Here is a 12,411-nt window from a genome sequence, read left to right as displayed (position 1 = left end):
GGACCACAACAAAAATATAAAATAAAATAAAAATTAAAAAAATTCACTCTTGTGGCCAGTCTGCCAACACTCCCACCCCCATCAGAGGACTTGGTACGGCCCGCTCTGGGCCATCATTATAAAGAGTAGATGCCTTACATAGAGGCAAAGCTCTCTAATCCGAAGGCTAGATAATTCGAGTGCAAAGAGGATTAGCTCCACCCCAACAGAGCCATTGGCTAAATTTAGCCCCCTTACTCTCTGTCTTCACCAGTCTCAATTTAACCCCTCCTCCAAGCCCCACCTGTGACTCCCTTTACCCATCCCTGTAGGGACACTATCCACCAATCACACACAGCAGTTCTTCGTCGCACCATCATGACATCTACGGACCCCGACAGCCCTATAATCCAGCCTCTCGGCCCGATATTCTGGCCCTGCCGCCTGGCAGTGGTAATGATACCGCGTCAAAGTGGGACACACTTGATGTCGATCCTGACAGTGAAATTTTAGGTTTTGCACTTCTTAATGTGTCTGTCCTCCATTTGCAGAGCTGTGTCCTCTGCCAGCACACTGAGATTGCAGCTGATGATGTCTGCTATAGGCCTGCCTCAGGAGGAGGGGCAGTCCCAGCAATGAACTGCAGAGACGTCTCATGCAAACATCCAGGAAATTAATGGCTTCCAGGGGAGGATTCTGGGAAAGCGTGATAAACCTACTCCCTGCAACCATCAGTCTACACATGAACCCACTGTTTACTACTTAGTTTTATTTTTTCCTCCAGTAAAATCTGTGCTGACTCCAAGACGAACTAAATGTTTGTTTCCCCGACCTTTGACATCCTTGCAACAGCTACTTGTTAAAAATTGTGAATTTAAAGCTTATTTTGAGCCAGTGTCATGCAGATAACTATATGCTACGGCATGTTTTATGTTGACTAAGATACTGACTTGGGTTAAGGAAATTCTTTACTGTCTCTCCTTTTCTTGCCTAATATGAACTCAATTGTTGCAGCTGTTTGTTTTCAGTCTGATTTACCTAAAATACTGTTTATAAGCCCCTCAGGGTTTCTGCATCTCCTGTTCGAGTGGAGGTTCTTTTCAGCGCTGCAGTTTCCTTTTGTTGAGTGCCTCATCTTCTATATATGTGGGCGCAAAATAACTTTAAGATAACAAGGCGGAGAAGAATACTGCAAACAAAATCCTGCTGGTACAATTACGGAGACATAGCTTGGTGCTTTTTCTCATCTGCTGACTGGGCCTTAATGGAGTCAGTGTTATATCTTTTAGAGAGGATTCTCCACATGATTGTGGATCTCCAAGTTAAAGCCAAGTCTTATATGTAGCTCATTTACCCTTTTGTGTCTATTGTTTGATGTGCATGGGGTAAAGAGCTGAAAAAATATAAATAATATAATCCAACTGATTTTATGTCAATCTTGTAGAAATAGCAGTAGATTAAATTTATGAGTTTTCTCTCCCAGCTGAGTAAACATTGTTTTATGGAGTATATTCAGAAGCAAAAGACTGATGGAAATCTAAGTGAGGCCTCTCTGTTTATTTCCCCAGCTGTGCTTCTCCTGAATTATTAGTATGGAGTCGCTGTGCCTTCACGCCTCCTGTTTGCTCCTAATTAAAGAGGAAAGATCTGAGGGAGTTAATCTGCTGGGCTTTAGCAAATGGAGGTGGGATGTGGTGGCGGGTGGGAGACGGCGTGGGTCCGACCACCCCAAATCTCTGTCATCTGGTTGGACACGCCGACTCGGCTTAAGTCACCTGACCTGCTTTCTGGCGTGCGTCCAGGACTGCGTGCATGGACACACAGAAGCGTAGATACTCGGACAGAAACAAAGCAGTTGGTTAACTTTAATTAAGTGAACAAAATGCAGTCATAGTTTTACATCACGGAGGTCACTGAACTCCTGAAACTGAGTGTGTGCTTGTTCACACACACTGAGTTTGTGTGATTTGTGCTGCGGTGTGTTTAGACTACACAAAGACAGCAAATCCCAGCTGATGAGGATCAAATGGACTTGCTGACTTGCAGCGCCACAGACACTGACATCTTGTGGGCATGTCTGGGACTGAGATTATTGATAAATGCTTTTAATTACAAAAACTTTATTGATTTATGTCATTGAGATCTTCATTGTGACCTTTCGCTGAACACTGTGGGGGAAAAGCTGCACGAGGCTCCACGTCAGGCTCACAGGAAATACTCGTTAATGTTAATTTTGGTATTTTCATGTCGTTTGTTGATACCGAAAACAAAGAATATGAACATATTCATCGCACACAATGACTTTGAGGCGGCAGAGCTGGATGTCAGCCAGTGCATTCAGCTGAGTGACAGCAGCACGACTGTTACACTGTTATCTGTGCAATTATACCACACAGTATCATGATAATAAGGTACACTTTGAAGCTTGAAGCCTTTTTTTTTTCTTTTTTACACACTCAGTTGAAGAAAATAAGGAACTGATGGTAAGAATCTCACACCCAGAGTCAATTTAAAGTTGACAGTTACAGAGAATTGGTATGAAGTATCCTGAGAATTGTTGTACCTGTAAGGTAAGCATGTGAAAATCCCTGCTGCAACAAATAGTGGGTGGCAGCTGAGTGAACAGTGCTGCCGAGAAAACAGACAGCTACAGCCCAGAGGAAGCTTTTATCTTCATGGTGTCAGAACTTTTTATGCTGAACATGTGTCAACTTTCCCAAAGTAACAGTGATCCGAAACTTCAAAGAACAATAGTCAGGGCATCTTGTGGTGTGATATTTTTTTTTTTAAGACACAAGCTGTGTATTTACATAGAGAGGTTTTTCTTTCTTTTCTGACAGTTAATTTAATGCAGCACTTATCAGTATATTTATATTAAAAGGTTAAATTAACTTTATGTTACTTCTGAGGCATCAGTCATTGTGACAAATATCTGCAGTTTTATTCTGCTCAGCAGTGTGATGACTGTTCGGTCTTTCAGCTCTCATCAGTTACCTTTTTGACACAGGAAATAAGCTGTGATTTTCTTGTTAAAATCTTCTTTTTTTTTTTTTAAATCTACCCATCCATCCACCCTAACCTCTTCCCTGTGTAGACTCTGTGACTCTTTATCATCAAAAGAGAAAGAGAAAAAAATCTGTATGGAGACACAAAATATGTTTGAGCCTTATGATGAATCTTTTACCACATGTGACTTTTTTACAGAGGGCTATTATTATTATTATTATTATTATTATTTGATTTGGTCAGTTTCAGGCCAATAAGGGGACCCATTAGATATTTTTTATTTATTTACTGACACGTTCAAGAATCCTGACCTAACCTTTTGTTGCTTCTCAGTCATAATAACCATAGTCACTAAAAGAGATATCATAATGAGACTAAGGGTGTTTAAGAAGATGGTTGTAGCCAGCATGATGTTAGATTCAGCTCATTGTCATTGTGCACACAATGAAATGATTGTTCCAGATCACTCATCCAGAGACTGACGCTACTGTTAGGCAATGTGGTTGAAGTGTCTTGCCCAAGGACACAACACAGTGCAGGGACAGGGTCTTGAACCGGCAACCCTCCGGCTGCAAGGCAAGCACCTACCCACTGCTTCAGGTTCTACTGAAGTCTTGATTTTTATTTTTTTGCATTATTTCCATCACTATTTTGCTTTTTGATGGAGCCAAAAACAACCACATTTGGATGAGACTACAGATGCAACTTGCAAGCTTAGGGAGCTGCATCCAAAGACTATATGGGTGGATTGCACAGACACAGACACCTTCTAATTAACTGTAAGTAACAGTAAAATACTACCATTTCATTCACAGGCCTCTTGGGCTAACTGTTGAGGCAGTTAATTATAATTAACCACACAACTTGTCGTGTTATTTGTCAGGTAATTGCATTTAAAATACCTTTAAATCTTTAAAATAGGCACCAACACTACAAACACAGGCAACAGGTCCAGTTCAGTGCCTCAAATGAGCTCAGGTGATTTCTGCAAAATACCTAGAAGCCTGGTCTCTGGGAGTGGCCATGTCCTTAATCATATCCTTAAACCTTATACTAATTAAATTAATATGTTATTAAATAAATACCCCCACTCTATACTATAGAGAAACCTGTTTTTGCACCAGGCTATAAGCATTTAGCAGTTGTTGGAGGCTGCCAGGGGGGGTCACTTTTTGATTTCTAGGTCTGTGCGACTGGGTCTTAAAGGTGAGCTTTTTAATATGGGAGTCGATGTGGGCTGACCGACTTTTTGAGCCAGCCTTAAGTGGCTTAGATGAGCTGTGTGCACGAACATTGTATGGAACCAGGTTTTGTAGATGGGCAGTTGTGACTGCTTTGTTAAACAAAGTCAAAACTAAAAAATTGAACCTCAAGCAAGATCCCTGAAGCATTATGTGTTTATGAATTTAAAAACCACAAACAAAGCTGCTAAATTGACCTTGAGCATTAAAAACACTTTTGAGCTTCTCCCCACTGCTGCTGTTTGGACTGCAGTGAAGCTTTAACTGTATATAAAAAACAAAGGTCGGAGTTAAAAGACTCGTGGACAGCGGTGCTCAGTGAAAGGAGACTTCCAGTGAGCTGTGGGGCCGTTCATTCTGAAGGCACTTCAGCCAAATGATATGCCCCTCGCTCCTTCTCTCTCAGCCACCTCCTCCCTCCTCTTGCAACTAGTACGTTTTTGTCTCTCTGTCCAAGTGTTTACTCAGGATGGGGCTCTTTTTTTTTTCAGCCCTATCTCTTCCATCCAAATCCTCCAACTTACAAAACCTCCTTTTATCACCCCACAAAGGCAGCTATGTACTTCTTTGTGTCATGCTTGTTACCCCGGCTCGTTCATGTCCTGGCAGCCTGTAGACCGCCCCTGCTTCATCATTCTCCCCACATCCCTCCACTCCTCCTCCAGGCTGCAATAATGTGTCTAAGTGCAGTTTGGTATGGCTGTGAATGGGGACCCTTTTCAATACCACCTGCCATTTATCTAACCCTCGGCTGGTTACAGGTGCAGGGGAGAGAGGCGTAGCTCCGAGCTCAGATGCTTGTGATGGCTGGGAGGCCTGGATACCCGCTGGGCCTCCAAAACAGCTTTTCTGTGGTTCAATTTCACGTACAGTGATGGAAAGAGCACGCCTGTTGTGTCAGTGACACTGTGTGCATGTGTTTGATGAGGTGCCAGATACCAGCATCGTTGCAGAAAGGTGTCCTTTCAGGACAGTAGCGCAGTTTTATATCTTTGTATGAGTTCCAGTGAAAATCTCTATAAGTATTATTTCAGGTTCCGCATTAAATATTTAAACCTTTTCTACGTTCTGGTGTATTTATGTGCACATATGTTGATGACATGTAGGTTTTCATCCTTTTGAGAATGATCCGTGCTTTCATTTTTGTGAAACAACAAAAATGGAAAAGTAATAACCCGCGATTCCCAGAATTGTGTGGAAATTTAGTCTAAAAATGTTTTATTTATTTTGCACCCGTCTATCCATCAGACCTAATGTAAGTCTCTGTGTTCTGCTGCAGCCAAAGACACACTATTGGAGATTATGGAGTATTTATTGTGATTTTCTTTCTGGCAGGAGACATTTACTTGCACGAGGCAGCAGAGTGGTCTGATTTATCAGTAATGCTTTTGTCACAGCTGTGATCCATAACAGCAGATAATCTGTGCTGAGGATGGACTGAAACCGCCTCAAACCCAAATTCCGAGCTAGGAACTAATACTCGGAAATATTTTTCTCACTCCGACAGGTCGGTCTGACTGTACAAGCAACCAGACATCTATCTGGAATCATGGTTGGCTCATGAAGTTACACAGTAGTTTTTTTCTTCTTCTTTTTTCAAGATTTACTTTCTCAAGATTTCTTTTTTCCTGCCCCAGGGACACTGTGACATTATTAAAAGTGATTACACCCGGAAGTGTGGCCTCACATGCCAGCGAGGCTCAGCTGTAAAACACTGGAATTTGTGTTTCATTAGCACATAAATAAAATCTCCGTTCAATTCATGTCACTTTCAAGATCCAGAAATAACTCCTGTCTTGATTTTTAAACACATCAGCGTGTATTATCCTTTTTGAATGAGCGTGTGTGATGATATTCGCGAGCTCTAATTCATTTTGTTGATGCCTGAAGCCAAATAATGGAAGCCACAAACAACATGCATTTATTTATTTAGAAATCTGACCGGCTGAGGCCAGAGGGAACGAAGGCTCCTTTTCAGAGCTGCCCTGCTTTGCACTCACACATATCAGTATGTATAAAAGAATGATGAAAGGTAAGGTTATTCTAATCATTGCATCCTTTGCAGGAGTGAGCACAGCAAGCACAGAAGGTCTTGCTTTTGCACTATTTCTGTTGTTTTTCTGTTGACACTTGACACAGAAAGAGACTAATGTATTTCATGGGTTACAAACTCTACTTAGGCCTTCTTTTCCAGCATTTTTACAGGGCTTATAAAATTTTCAAACAGCATCCCTGAACCATTATTTGGTACAAAATGTGTTCCTGGCTACAGAGATCATTGCAGAAAGCCTCCCGTGCCTGCAGAGGGCAGCTGAAACCACAGGAGTTTTTTTTTTTTTTTTTTCCCCTCTGCCTGGAAGGGGTTTGCAGTCATGATGAGACAGCAGTGAAACCTCTCTGTGCTGCATCACAATCATCTACCTGTGTTTGCACTGCTGGAAAATAAAAGCATCTGTGATTCACAATGTAATGCTAGGAGATTATAGCGTCCACCTCTGGTTACTGGGTCCAAAACATAGATCACTTTATGATACAGCACCAACCTAACAAAAGGGAAAGTAAGAGGAATCAGTGACCTTTGCTGTGCTGTATGGCATGCAACCAATATGGATAAAGCGAATTCAGTGTCTTTATGTAGTGCATTTTAATCCTTGTGTATTGATACTAATGACTAACGTTGCTACACACTCTGTGTTGCTCTGTTCAGAGCAGTTCTGTGACTTCAACAAAGTACTAATAGAACAGCAGAGTCTATCCAGCATATAAAGGTCAGAGAAACTACAAGCAAAATGTGCAACAACCTTCGCTTAATTTCTTCTTTAACCTTATTACAGAAACCAGTGTAGGGTCAGTGTGTGTCATCTGAGCGGCAATTAGTGGCTGAAGTTCGTGGCCGGAAGCACTCCTTTCAAAATAAAAGTAAAGTTTAAACAGCGTTAGCAGGTTGAAGATGCAGTTTGCTTTAGTTTCAGTAAATGTGATTAGAAATAATTTGGTAACTAAAATCCAAGATTGTGTTTGTAGTTACATTATCGGGACTCACGTGATTACATTTTGTGTAGTTAGACTTTAACTAATGATGATAACGTTTTACTGTTGAAAGTAACTCCTCTACAGTTGAGGATTAAAAATACCATCTCTCTCGCTCTAATGTCTTTGGACACAACTTCTCATTCAGTGTTTTTTTTATTTTTTTCCTACATTGTAAATTAATACTGATGTCATCCAGACTATGAAGGAACACATAAGGGATCATGTAGTAAACTTAAAAGTCCCAAACAAACCAAAATATGTTTTAGATTCTTCAAAGTCGGCTCCTTTTGCTTTGATCATAGCTTTGCACTCTCAGCATTCTCTCAGTCAGCTTCATGAGGTCATCACCTGAAATGGTTTTCCAGCAGTCTTGAAGGAGTTCCCAGAGGTGCTGAGCACTTGTTGGCTGCTTTGACTTCTCTCTGTGGTCCAACTCATCCCAAACCATCTCAGTTGGGTTTAGATCAGGTGACTGTGGAGGCCAGGTCATGTGACACAGTACTCCATCACTCTGTTTCTTGGTCAAATAGAATAAAATGTCTGGTACTTTTAACATTTGCATTATGAGAACAAAGTCAAAATGTTAAGTAATTTTAGAGAATAATGTAAGTTCCCATAGTCCAGTTGTTACTGCCACACACTCTGAAGTATGAAGCCTGAAGTATGATCTACATTTTATTGCACTGTACTTGTGACAATAAATTGAATCTAATCTAATCTGATTACACTAATTTATCAGCACAAGGTATTTTTAGAGGCAGCTGTGCACTAGCTCCCTCTAACAGTAGTATGGTAGTAGTTGGATTTGAGACAGCAGTTTTAATAATAATACAGAGAAAACCCAACAATCAAAATGACCCCCTATGAGCAGCACTTTGTGACTGTGGGAAGGAAAAACTCCCTTTTAACAGGAAGAAACCTCCATCAGAACCAGGCTCAGGGAGGGGCAGTCATCTGCTGAGAGGGGGCTGAGGGGAGAGAAAAGACATGCTGTGGAAGAGAGCCAGAGATTAATAATAATTCATGATTAAATGCAGAGTGGAGTATAAACAAAGTAAATAAGGTGAATGAAAAGAAACAGTGCATTATGGGAACCCCCCAGCAGCCTAGACCTATAGCAGCATAACTTGACAGGCTGGCGACCTGTTTAGGGTGTACCCTGCCTCTCTCCCTATGACAGCTGGGATAGGCTCCAGCCCCCCCCCCCCCCCCCCCCCCCCCCCTCCCGACCCTGAAAAGGATAAGCGGAAACGAATGGATGGATCTGGAAATACTGTTTCAACTTGATTCTAACATTTTGAGCCTCAAAACAATTTTTCAGCTTCACAAGTATTTTTTATTCTCATAATAGTATTTCTTATTATCAAAATTTCATCTTTATTCTCAAAAATAAAAAATCCTTCTTTATTTTCTTTATTATAAAATTTTTCTTTATTTTATACCCCATAACTTCAGTTAGTTTTCTTTCTTCTTTTTTTAAAAGTCTTAACTAATTTGTATTTTAATTCAAAGTTTGAGTTTTTAGTTCAATGGTATGTGGAGCACGAAACCCCGGAGTCAGCATGGAAATAATTTGAGGTTCTTTTATTGTGAAAAGCAGCCACAGGATGTTAACGAAATCTTTCCAGCTTCATCCGTTCTTCATCCCGACACTGGGGAGCGACCACGATACTTTTCCACAATCCGCGACACTGACCCGGATTTCATAATATTTCACCTCTAAGTAATTTTTGGGAAATCAGTAAAGTTATTCAGGCCTCCCCCGCGACTTTGAAGTGACTTCTTCTTGTCTGAAAGTGTCCTCCCTGAAAAACAAACCACTGAGCTTTTAATAGTCCTCGTGGTGACTCCTCCCATTGAGTTGTCCTGGGAAACACTAACAACTCTGAGAAAGTCAGTCCTGTTCCTGAAAGAGGACACTTTTGGTCTGTAAACCTCACCGCTGCGCAGCCGTTTCACTCTTTGTTATTTTTATTTTTTTCTAACATCCAAATACTGCAAGTTTACCAACTGGAGGATTATTATGCGTTCAAAACCTTCTTCATCTTCTTTTTCACGCTGAGCTTCAACTGCTGGAGGTAAGAGGATTCCTTTACAATGTAATCCGTCATCAGCTGCACTATGAATGGAGCCCGGCGTGGCTTTGTACCTATCAGGGCTGTTTTGCACTGAGACAAGTTGTTCAATGGCTGCTGGGTGGGTTTGTTAACTTGTTGCTTGGTAGCCATGACATCTTCACTGGAGCCAGAGCTTCTCACGTTTCTGTGAACTCAAAAACAGCGCAGACGGACACACAAGTGTAAAATGGTACTGTACAAAAGGAGGCAAAGAAGAAATGCATATGGCTTAAATATGCTTACATCACCACACCGAAAGGTCTCGTGCTAGCGTTAAATAGCACTAAATGTTGTGCCTATTAAAGAATATTAATTAGGAAATTATTTTAAAAAATTTTTTTTAAGGGGACGTATTATTCTTTATTGGTTAACTCTGCAGGAGTAGATCTGCGTCATTCACACAATAAGCTTTATTTATCTTATACTAGGCCCCTCCTTTCCACCACCCAGCTCACTGACTGGCCTCTGCCATAAGTTCAACGTTTTGTACTTTTGCAATGTACCAGTTATTTGAAGACTTTCAAACAAAAAATTTCCTGGTGTTTGAACCGTTATTTATCCTGAGAGTATTGGTTAGAGATGCTTTCAGGTTTATGGAGTTTAAGTAAGGCAAAGGTCATCCTAACTTTAGTTATTAGGGGTTTTCAGGGGAATGGGAACATTGTTGTAGGCTAGTAGAGTAGTTTGCATGATTCGCAGTTCAAAATAATGCTAATTTATCTCATACTGAGTCTCAGTGCGGTGCTTCAGTTCATGCATTGCCTGGAACAAGCTGCTTTAGCCCCTCCTCCAAGTTCTTTTCCGATTGGGTGTCCCTTGCAAACAGAAAGTCTGAAAGCAGATGGGTGGGGCTGCTGCATGCCTGATATGATATGAAATCATATGGACATAGGAGAAAAATGCAAATAGCACCTATTACAATAACAGAGATTTTGGCAAATTCACAGAACATTGTGTGAAAAAGATTTATATTTATAAAAATCATGCTACTAAAAAAGAAAAGACCAGGGCTTTCTGCTCCAGTTAGGAAACTGGAGCAGAATCTCACAGTTTAAATGACTTTTTTTTTTTTTGCCTTGACTTCTTACATTTCTTTTTGGAAAGCAAGACAATTAGGTTTATAATAAAAGAAAATACATTTAAATATGTAAAACTTGCAGGTAATCTCATGAGGTTCATTACAAAGCGCTACTTTTTTGTGATGTATTGAATCTCAAGAAACCAGAAAATACATGTTCCAAGGGAAGCTCAAAGCTGCAGATTATCCAAGAAAAACCTGCCGGTGTCTCGCACCTGAGATCGTCATTTTAAGGCGGTCCCTTCGCTTTGACATCATACAGTTTTAAGAGTAGACAGAAAGTCAAAATCCAGGCATTTAGAAAATTTATTTATTTTTGGCCCATAGAGATTACTTTAATATATGCACCATGTTTAATGGCACCCACCGTTATACTACACTAAGGAAAAGTATAATAGAGCTACTTTAAATGAGATAAGGGAATTAATTGTGGAACCAGTATTATCAGCTGTTTTTGCATTATCGCAGATTTATCAGTAGCCGTTTATATGTTATCTGATATGTGCTGATTTGAAAACCTAAACACAAAAGATGCTTTCGTCCAGCAGAGCAGCTTCTCCATTGTTTACAGTGATCTCAGCACTGTGGTGAAAAAGAGAACGCATGCAGTAAGGAGCGGTTCTCTGGTTAAAAGTACCTTACTGGTCCCAGAGGTCAGTGGAGAATGGCATTGAGCTGATAGAAAGGCAGAAGTAACTTAAATAACCACTGGTTACAATCAAGATATGGAGAAGAGCATCTCTGAGCACACAACATGCTGAACCTTGAAGCAGAAGGGCTACAGCAGCAGAAGACCACACCGGCTACTGGACACTAGAAGACCGGAAAAACATTGCCCGCTCTGACAGGTCTTGATTTCTGCTGCGACATTCGGATGCTAGGGTCAGAACTTAGTGTAAACAACATGAAACAATGGATCCATTCTGCCTTGTATCAATTGTTTGGCCTGCTATCAGTGTAATAATATGGGGGATATTTTATGCCGTGCTTTGGGTCGGTGCCAGCTGCGTACTGTTGCTGACCATGTCCCTCACTTTATGAGCACAGTGTACCCATCTTCTGATGGCTGCTTCCAGCAGGATAACTCACAATGTGACAAATCTCACATCAACTCAAAATTGTTTCTTGAACATGACATGGATTCACTGTACTCAAATCGCCTCCACAGTCACCAGATCCCAGTCCAGCAGAGCACCTGTGGGATGTGGTAGATTCATATCACGGAGGTGCAGCTGACAAACCTGCAGGAATTGTGTGACACTACCATGTGAATATGGACCAAAATCTCTGAGGAATGTTTCACCTTGTTGAATTTATGCTATGAAGAATTAAGGGAATTTGGAAGGCACATACAGCAGGAGTCCAAATTGTATTTACTATTCAGCTGTATTTACAAAGCCATTCTGGGAGAAATAAAATGGCTTTTTCTGATTACTTATGTTCATATGATTAACTTTTACCACTCGAATGATTTAACGATGAACATTGATATTACCCAGTTGTTATCAGCTCTTTTATTTGCTCAAAATGGGCCTTTCGGGGTGATTATGGATGTTTTGGCCATTTATTAAACAAAATTCTCTGGAAGCATATATAAATAAACCCCTTTTATTAAAAAAGGGTCACAGTCCTGGTGATTTTCCTTTTGGTGTGAGGCCAAAACCTCTTTGGTGGCATCAAATTTTTTTTGTTGCTGGCCAAGAGGCAGTCTGTCCTTCACACTTTCAGTATCCCGGTAACTGGGATACTTACTTTCATATACCTGAATATACTTTCTGACAGGCCTTTGAGCAGGTGACATGTGCTCTCTGGAAAACTCTTGTTTTTTATATGCCGGAAAACCCCCGGTGACTGTAAATAAATAAACTGACTGTATCCGTAATAAACCCCCCACAGAGCACAATAAGATTATTTAGAGTCATTGTTGTGTAGCACGGGCATGTAAAATCCCTTCAGC

At 40.7% G+C, this 12,411-nt stretch overlaps 1 protein-coding gene across 3 annotated transcripts in view; it reads left to right on the top strand.

Annotated features, from left to right (window-relative positions):
- Nucleotides 1-8,912: 8,912 nt before the first annotated feature.
- The window catches only part of akap13 (A-kinase anchoring protein 13), a 123,827-nt gene continuing 120,328 nt past the window's right edge, over nt 8,913-12,411 (top strand). For all 3 annotated transcript variants that reach the window (XM_030757781.1, XM_030757764.1, XM_030757772.1), the window contains exon 1: nt 8,913-9,337. The gene's annotated coding sequence lies outside the window, so the exon portion shown is untranslated. The remainder of the gene's footprint in view (nt 9,338-12,411) is intronic.

This window comes from Archocentrus centrarchus, chromosome 3 (genome assembly GCF_007364275.1).
Source record: "Archocentrus centrarchus isolate MPI-CPG fArcCen1 chromosome 3, fArcCen1, whole genome shotgun sequence".
Classification (NCBI taxonomy): domain Eukaryota; kingdom Metazoa; phylum Chordata; class Actinopteri; order Cichliformes; family Cichlidae; genus Archocentrus; species Archocentrus centrarchus.
This window is presented reverse-complemented; position numbering and strand designations above follow the sequence as displayed.